The sequence below is a fragment of the Quercus robur genome, chromosome 11 (genome assembly GCF_932294415.1).
Source record: "Quercus robur chromosome 11, dhQueRobu3.1, whole genome shotgun sequence".
Lineage (NCBI taxonomy): Eukaryota > Viridiplantae > Streptophyta > Magnoliopsida > Fagales > Fagaceae > Quercus > Quercus robur.
The window spans coordinates 13,361,113-13,369,672 of NC_065544.1; the positions used below are offsets into that span (position 1 = coordinate 13,361,113).

Below are 8,560 nucleotides of genomic sequence, written 5' to 3' on the forward strand. Positions count from 1 at the left end.
TGAAAATTTGAAATCCAATTTAGAATCTAATTAGATTTGGATTCTTCAATTTTTACACTATGTAATTCACTTGGCTCAAAATTAAAAATTAAATATTTGTATCTCTCTTATATGTATTATCTTTGCATTTTTTATTTTGAAAAAAGGCAATAATATATTTGTATCTAAAAAATCTTGGGATTTTATGAAAATGTATGTAAGCAAATAAGTTAAAAAGCTTAAAGTTGAAAGTTAAAAACTATTCGAAATGGTTATCACGGTAGATAAAAATTTGGCTTGCCAAGTAATATAATTCTTGATTAAAACTTTATTTTTTTATTTTTTTTAATATTATGACAGCATTATACCCTCCTTATCAAGAGTTAATAAATTAATAAGTCTTGAACTATCGAAATCTTGCAAATGTCCACAAAGCAATTGGTTTTACAGCAGACATGCTCAATCTATTTGTTTGGAAAGGTCCTTAAAAGATATTCCTTCAACAATTTAAAAATATAAATATATAAAAAAAATAAAAAAGGAAAATACTTGTATGACATATATTCCCATTTGAGAAAAATTATACTTCAGTGCTTCACAGAAATCTGGTTGCCTTCTATACAACTGTGCCCCTCTCTGTCCTCCAATACGCACACATAAAGACATGCACATGTTTATACTTGCTTCATAAACCCACTCAATAACATTAGTGGAAGTAGCATATCCCTTACAATGTATTGTTTACATTGCATAAATTGGACCATTCATGCATTATGCAGGTATGAGATCCCATATTGGGATAATGGATGATTCAAATCGAAAGTGTAGGGGCAAACATTTCTGGGGACATGAATCTGATCTCTGAAGCTAACTCTTCTTCATGTTATGTAGCGATTCTATGTTCTTTTAACATGGCTAATTACCTGAACATTCTAATTTAGTTAAAAGGCCTCTCCTTTGTTCTTTTATAATGAGTCATACTTTACTTTTTTTGGGGATAAGTAATGAGTTGTAGTGTACTTAGCTAGCCTTGATTAATAAGAAAACAACCTCAACAGTTCCAGACAATAATTGGGAACGAAATGTTGCAGAATACCTTTTGCTTAGTTTTAGATAAATATGATTGTCAAACATTGTATTTCCATACATGCTGTTAGTGTATACTTGACAAACAGATTTTAAAATGGTCTAAAATGCTCTTTAACCATGATTAGATGTCCATATTTTATTGGTGCAATAGAATTTTTAGCAAATTTTTAAGCATTATTGAGAAGTATCTGTAAATCAATCAAATCTTTGATACCCCTTTGCAGCTTCAGCTTTGTGGTCATGCCACATTAGCTGTTGCACACTATCGTTGAATGTATTCTAGAGTGTGAAACTCAAAAGTATAAGAGGTGTCCTCCAACCAAACATGATCTACTAAATGAATTACATGCAATTTTTGTCAATTTAATAGCAATCACATTCATTGTTTTATAAATGAAGATTCACACACCAGCAACCATAAAGTTACAACAACAAAATACGTTACACTTTCAGATTTCAAAGTTTTACAATTTCAATCACTCTTCAAAAACAGCAGATCAGGTAGGGTGGAAAACAGTTTCAAATAGTGATAATGCTTTCTCTTTGTTAGCGCTCCGCCTCCCCTTGAATAGTAAGCGGTAAGTCATTGGTTCAAATCCAATAATAGTTAAAATTGGCTGAAACCCCTGTTTTTGCTAGCATGACAGCAAGTACAGACTGGCAGTAAGGAGTCAACTGAATGACCAAAGCATTGGTAAGTCCTTTGTTGTACTGGGGATCACTAAGCAAAGAATACCCACTGCACCACAACCATACACAGCCCACAAAATTTAGTTCAAAATTCAGAAAGTTACATGTCAGAAATTACAGTATAGTTCTAAAAAGCGATAAAAACAGAGTCCCCTATTACAGAAGAGGATTCTTTTGCACACAGAAATAACCATCGATTAAAATGCACCGGAGAAATGAACAAACAAAATCTGAAATTACTAAAGGATCAAACCTCATCCAATCAACCAAAACTAAATCAAAAACCAAAAAAGAGTCAAGTAGGTATCTAACTGGAAAATAATATTAAAAATTTTATTCTTCACATAATTTATTTTTTGCCATCAACCAAGTGGTGCCTCAGTTTTTGACCTGAACCCAGATCAAAATGCACCATAATCTTTAAGAAAATGATAGGAAACTCACAAATAATTTTTTTATTTTTTCTTTGAAGGTTAATATCGATTCCTGTAGCATAAGATCAATAGGATACAAAAGAAAAAAAAGAAATGTAATAATCATGTGATCACAAAAACAAACCCCCCATTTTAAGTATTCAGTAACTTTCAGATTCTAAAAGGCCAAAAAACTACACTACAAATTATATCAAAAACAAAACAAAAGCTCTCCCTTAGCATGCAGCCATTGACAAAACATAATCCATTCAAGAAAACTAAACAAAACAGAACTCAAGAAATTGGGGGAAATAAGGGGAAAAGGTAGCCAAACCTCAACCCTTAATGGACACATATAATAAATATAACCTCTGTTAGTAGAGAAAGTAAAACCTAATATGTGACCCCTTCTTTTGATTCAAAATGTTGTATTGCTAAAGCACATCCCTAAAATTCCATTACTCATCAATAGAAAATCAGCCCACTACCTTCTTTTTATCTCTTCATTGGGTCGCAAAGCAAAATTTTCAATAAAAACTCAAGAACTAACACCAAAGGGTGGATGCATGCAAATATGAAAAATTATGTGAACATGAAACACTTTATGAATCATATACTTATTCAGAGCAGCCCAAAACACCAAAACCTACAAATATTGAAAAAAATAAAATGCTAAAAAATCAATGATTATTGAACGACGAACAAGTTTTTTTCTACACATATTGAAGGGCTGAACCTCATGATGCCACCTAAAAAAAAAACAGGATAACGATAAATCAAGAAGAAAGCATCAAAATAAAGAGTATAACACATCAAGTAACAAAATGCAGACCATGGGTATAGGTGTTGCAGAAAAGAAGCGAAACAGAATAGGTGTCAAATTAACAATTGTAAGGAGGGAGAGGTTTTATTTGGATGTTTTTCTTTTACCAACTACCTATTCCTATGAATGCAAACCATCTAATGACTTAGATTGTCCCTGATGAAATTGTGCACCTTTGTTTAGTATTATCTCTAATTTTCTATTTCAAAGAAGGCAGTAAATAATCAAAGAATATAATAATTCCAAATTGGAAAAGATTATAATGTTAGTAAAGTAGGAAAAACAAAGATTATAATCTGAGGCCAAAACATTGAAAGAGAGAGAATAAACATCCGGATTTTAATTCAAATTTGAATAACAAAAAGTAGTGGTAAGGATGTGAAATAAGTAAAAGGGAGAATTGGCTGAAGAAATCAATTTGTAAAGACAGAAACTAGCTAAAACATGCAAATCAAAGCCAATTGAAATAGAAATAGAGTAAATGAACAAAATGTAAGACAAAGTATGAGATAAGTAAAAAGAAAATCAGCATTCAAGCAAACTATAATAATAAAGATCCATGGACAAATCAAAAACATTAATCGAAGACAATTAGTGAATTAGTGGATCAATAGAAGTATGTAGATTATTTTTTTTTTTTCATCTTTATATCCTTCAGGTTTTGCTGGATTCCATTTAATTTGTCTAATTATTTAAGCACTTGACTTAATTTAGGTTAGTTTGGAATCTTGGACAAATGCAAAAACAAATGCTATATTGCCTAAAAAAATTGGGCCTGCTACATTTTTAATCCAAATGTATAACTGCCCCATTGCATTTTATATATATATTTACTATAATGAATCATTAAACAGATAAATACAAAAATAAATAAATTAAAAACTCTCATTCAGATGATGGCAGGTTCATGCATTTTTAAGGGTTCTTGAGGCTTTCACAATAATTTTGTATGTTATAGTAGCTTCTAATTGCCACAAAATCTGAAGCATTTAGATGGTACTTGCAGCTTTTACTGGACAGCTATGGTATATAAACTACAAACTAATTTGGAAGGGAAAATATGCTAATTTGGATTATTGAGAAAACAGTGACATATTCTTGTGCAGGTGCATGAAACTGTATTAGGAAGAAATTCCCCAAGTTAAAATCGCGAAGATCATCATCTGGTTTCCCAAAGTAATTACAAAGCATGTGTTTATAGGCTGGTTAAGGCTAAGAATGTCCATAACAGATTTCATGTGTAGTGATGGTGTGCTAATCTTGATACTCAGTGTGTTCTTTGTAAAAAGATAATTGAAAGTAGGCATCACTTGTTTTGTGATTGTTCATTCTCGATGAATATATGGTGTACCATGATGAGCTGGTGCCTTTAAAAAATCCCAAAGTTCTGTTGGCATGAGATTATGCTCAAGGATGAGAATTGTGTCTAGATTGGCATTCTGCTCTACTATGTATCATATTTGGTTTAAGAGGAATGCTAGTATTAATCAAGGAAGACTACCTTCTGAAGAGGCTATGGTCAAAATGATCAGGTGGGAAGTGAAGAAAAGAGTTAAATGTAATAGTTACTGAAATTCTGTTCAAAACAGAAGAATAGTAACAGTTAATCCCTAAATATTCAACAACATAATTTTAAGCAATATGTTGGCTATTTAATCAAGTTCAATAAGGGGAAAAAAAAACATAATTTACTATAAAAAAAAAATTCATTGATTCTTTAAAACAAATATACATTCCTTTAAACAAATATACAATCAAACAGGGAACATGATTTTTTAGCACAAACATTAAAAAGGTTTTACACTTTTTAGTTTCAAGTAATAGATATGCAGAGCAGCAACATTGAGCAATCAAGCATTATTAATCAGCAAACTTATTTTTTCCTACACATTTTCAAGGGCTAAACCTCTTGATGCCACCCTAAAAAAAAAGAGTGGATTCAAAGTAAAGAGTATAACACATCAAGTAACAAAATGCTGGCCTAGAGTATAGGTGCAGCAAGAAAAGAAGCAAAACAAAGTGGTGCCGTTTGTTTGAGGATGTAGCAATTTAGGGCTTTTATTAAGTGGTGTGAAACGGTTTAAGTTGTTAAAAAAAAAATTATTAATACTTTCAAAAATGATTTGTAATTGTATTTGAAATTTTAAATATCAAAGAACAAATGGGTTTTTCATTTTTTGTTAGTGGAGAGAAAACAATAAAGAGAGAGGAGAGGCAGCAATTCAAAAGGCTTGAAAAGTCATGCACTTCTAGGGTTCTACCATTCTTGTCCATGCCGTAAGAATTAATATTCACAACAAAGCATCTAAAGAGAGAGAATGAACATTCGAATTTCACTTCAAATTCGAACTGAGAGAATTGATACGTACCTTTCGTCGGTCTGTGTTTAGTTCCGATTATGTTGGCCACAGAGTTGCGCCGATCTCTATCTCCGTATCTCAAATCCCTAAATTGACAACAACCCTAAAGAAGACAATAGGGTAAGAGATTAAACCAAAGCTAACCCATTTATTTACATAAATTAAACAAAACTACTTCTAACCAAAAAACCTAAATCATAACCAATCAAACCAAAATACTTGAATCATAAATAACACCCAAATGAATCTCCCTACAAAAACCCCACTTTCTAAAACTAAAAACAGAACATATGCGTGGCGACCCTAATGGCCGATCCCTATCTCCGTATCTCAATACCTTTGGGACGAACGTTTGATCGCATGATTCTCCACTGGATTGCAAGCCTCTTTTTTTTTATCCTTCCCTTTCTCTGTATCGCAGTATCGCTTTTTTTTTTTTTTTTTTTTGGTTTAGAGAGAGAAAATGTTAAGCAGTCCGATTAAGGGTCATCAAATAGCCCATGACCCATGGGCTGGCCCAGTAGCCCGCTAGCCCACCAGGCTAATGGGCAGCCCAGCCCGGTAATATTGAAGCCCGTGGGCAGCCTAATAGCCCCATGGGACAGGTTATGGGTTGGTTTCTTTACCCATGGGTGCCCGGTGGGCCGACCCGTTAGCCCAGCCCAGTAGCCCGACCCGTTAGCCTGACTCATTACCCAAAATTTATAACAAAATAATTTGGGGGTTGGGTGGGTGAGGGATTGAACTTTAGACATTATAAAAACTTTAAGACCACACACATAACCACTAAATACTTGGAATGATTGTGATACAATATGCATAATAAATATATATTTTGGTATTAGTCTAGTAGCTTTGATTTTTAAAACAAAGTTACTAAGATGACTGTTGCCCTACCTCTGTACCTCTGGAAAGAAAGTCATTCTTTCCTTTGATAAATTCCAATTCTTTCCTTACAAGTTACAATTATAGAAGAAATTCCTTAAAAAAAAAAAAAAAAAAAGTTTACCGTTGGTTGGAAGAAATTCTTTCCTTAATGAGTTGATATTTGATTCTTCATATATTTCCTTTAAGAATTGATATTTTATCCTTCAAATATTTCCTTTAGGAGTTGATATTTAATTCAATGTACTTATTTATTCTTATCAATAAAAGTTAATTAATCTTATTTTAGTACCTTTTTAAGAGGTATGTCTTAGTATTTTTTTTAATAGAATCTTTTTAGTAGATTTAATTGTTCAATTTGATAGTTTGTAATAATATATAATTATAATTTTTTTTGTTAAATTTTTATAACCCATTGAAGACCTGTTAAATATGCCCATGGGTAGCCCATTAAACCCACCTCACTAACCCAGCCCGCTAAAGCCCAAATGGGCATTGCCCATGGGTAGGGCCATGGGCTAGGGTTTTTCCATCCAGCTGGCCCGACTCAGCCCATTGACTAGTCAACAACCCGTTAAGCCCAGCCCGTTAGACCCATGGGCCAAGTAAAAATGGGTCGGGCCGGCCCAGCCCAGCCCATTGACAAGGCCTGAGTCCGATGAAAAGAAATCGGTAGGGTTTTTTTAATTGCAACGTTTTTTTTTTAACCGGTTATTTAAATTATCCTTTTTTTTTTTTTTGTTGAAGAAACTTATCATTTTTTTAATTGCAAGCGTGGTAGAGTTTTGAAAGGCCAAACGTTGTTTGAGCATCAGCATCCCAAAATTCCAATTCTACTCTATTTTATCATTCTAAAAAATCATTTTATCATTATACTATGCTATTTTACAATACCTCCAGTATCCTAAACTTTTATTTTCCTATTCTAGTCATTAAAATAATATATTTATACAATAAAATATATTTTTTCTTTTTTATTTTTTTCCAATTTTCTCCTCCACCTACCCTCAACCTCGTCACCGCTCCACTGCCCAGTCACCACCACTGCGCCTCCACCATGCCCACCACGCCACCACTACCCAATGCCCATCAAAATCCCACCGGAACCAAAAACCCATATTAAAAAAAATAATAAATAAATAAATAAAAACCCACTCTGTGACCCACGCCGACCAAAATGCAAAACCCAGACCTCGCCGACCAAGCATGACCAAGACCTCGTCGACCAAGCACAAACCACAAGGCATCGTCTGAAGTCCCCTCCAGCTTCATCTTCCCTTCCATTTTTACTTGTTCAAACTCAACCCGATTTGGTTGCATCCCACCACACCCATCCCTGAAACCTAGAAAACCCATTCCTCAAACCCACTCTGACGAACCCACCACTCCAACGAACCCATACGTCAAACCCACCACTCCGACGAACCCACCACTCCAACTAACCCATTCCGCAAACCCATTTCTCAAACCCACCACTCTGCAAACCCATTCCTCAAACACACTCCAACGAACCCATCAACTGATCCCAACACACCACCATGCCCAAATCAAACCACGAACCCAACCCAGCTCCGGTGCAAGCTTTAAACAAGAAAGAGATATGTGAGATGAGAGAAAGACGGACTTTGCACGGAGTGGGAGACGGAGAGATAGAGTGGGAGTGAGAGGGAGAGAGGATTGAAGGAGAGAGAACTGATGGAATAAAAAAATAATATTTAGTTTAGAATTGTGCTACAATGCAATTCTAAAGGTAGAATTGCACTGTAGCAGTATTGCAAAAAAATTTGCAATACTTAGGTTTAGCATTCCCTGATGCAGAGCATTTTGAGGCTTAAAATGCCAAATTTCCCTTACATTTGGCATTAGCATTCCCCAATGCTAATGCTCACGTGCAGCTGTTTTACTTAAAAGTTGTATACGTGTCTAAATTTTAGATAGACAATTATCCTATTTTTCAGTACCTCCTTAATTGTAGAAATCAACTTTCTCTTAACTTCTGCTATTATATATAGTATATGATATATGATATATATATATATATATATATATAGAGAGAGAGAGAGAGAGAGAGAGAGAGAGAGATTATAAATAGATGATTATAAATAGAATTGATGATTATAAATAGAATGGATAATTATAAATAGATAGATAGATAGAAAAAAAGTGTAACAATTCAAAGGTAAACAATTGAACATTTTTAAGTATTGCAAAGATTACGACCAAGTTAGCAATTAAATCATTGTACACTGCAAACCAGCGACCTACTTCAAGTATTAGTTAGTTATGGCTTCGCCTGGTGTTAGGGGGGGGAGGTGGTTGAA

The 8,560-nt window shown here is 33.8% G+C and overlaps 1 long non-coding RNA gene across 1 annotated transcript; it reads right to left on the minus strand.

Moving 5' to 3' along the window:
- Nucleotides 1-1,370: 1,370 nt before the first annotated feature.
- LOC126707243 (uncharacterized) lies at nucleotides 1,371-5,831 on the minus strand. Its single transcript, XR_007648873.1, has 3 exons — nucleotides 5,692-5,831; nucleotides 5,364-5,457; nucleotides 1,371-1,807 (listed from the first exon to the last, which is right to left on the minus strand). It is a non-coding gene; the product is annotated as an uncharacterized LOC126707243 (long non-coding RNA).
- Between the last annotated feature and the right edge of the window lie 2,729 nt (nucleotides 5,832-8,560).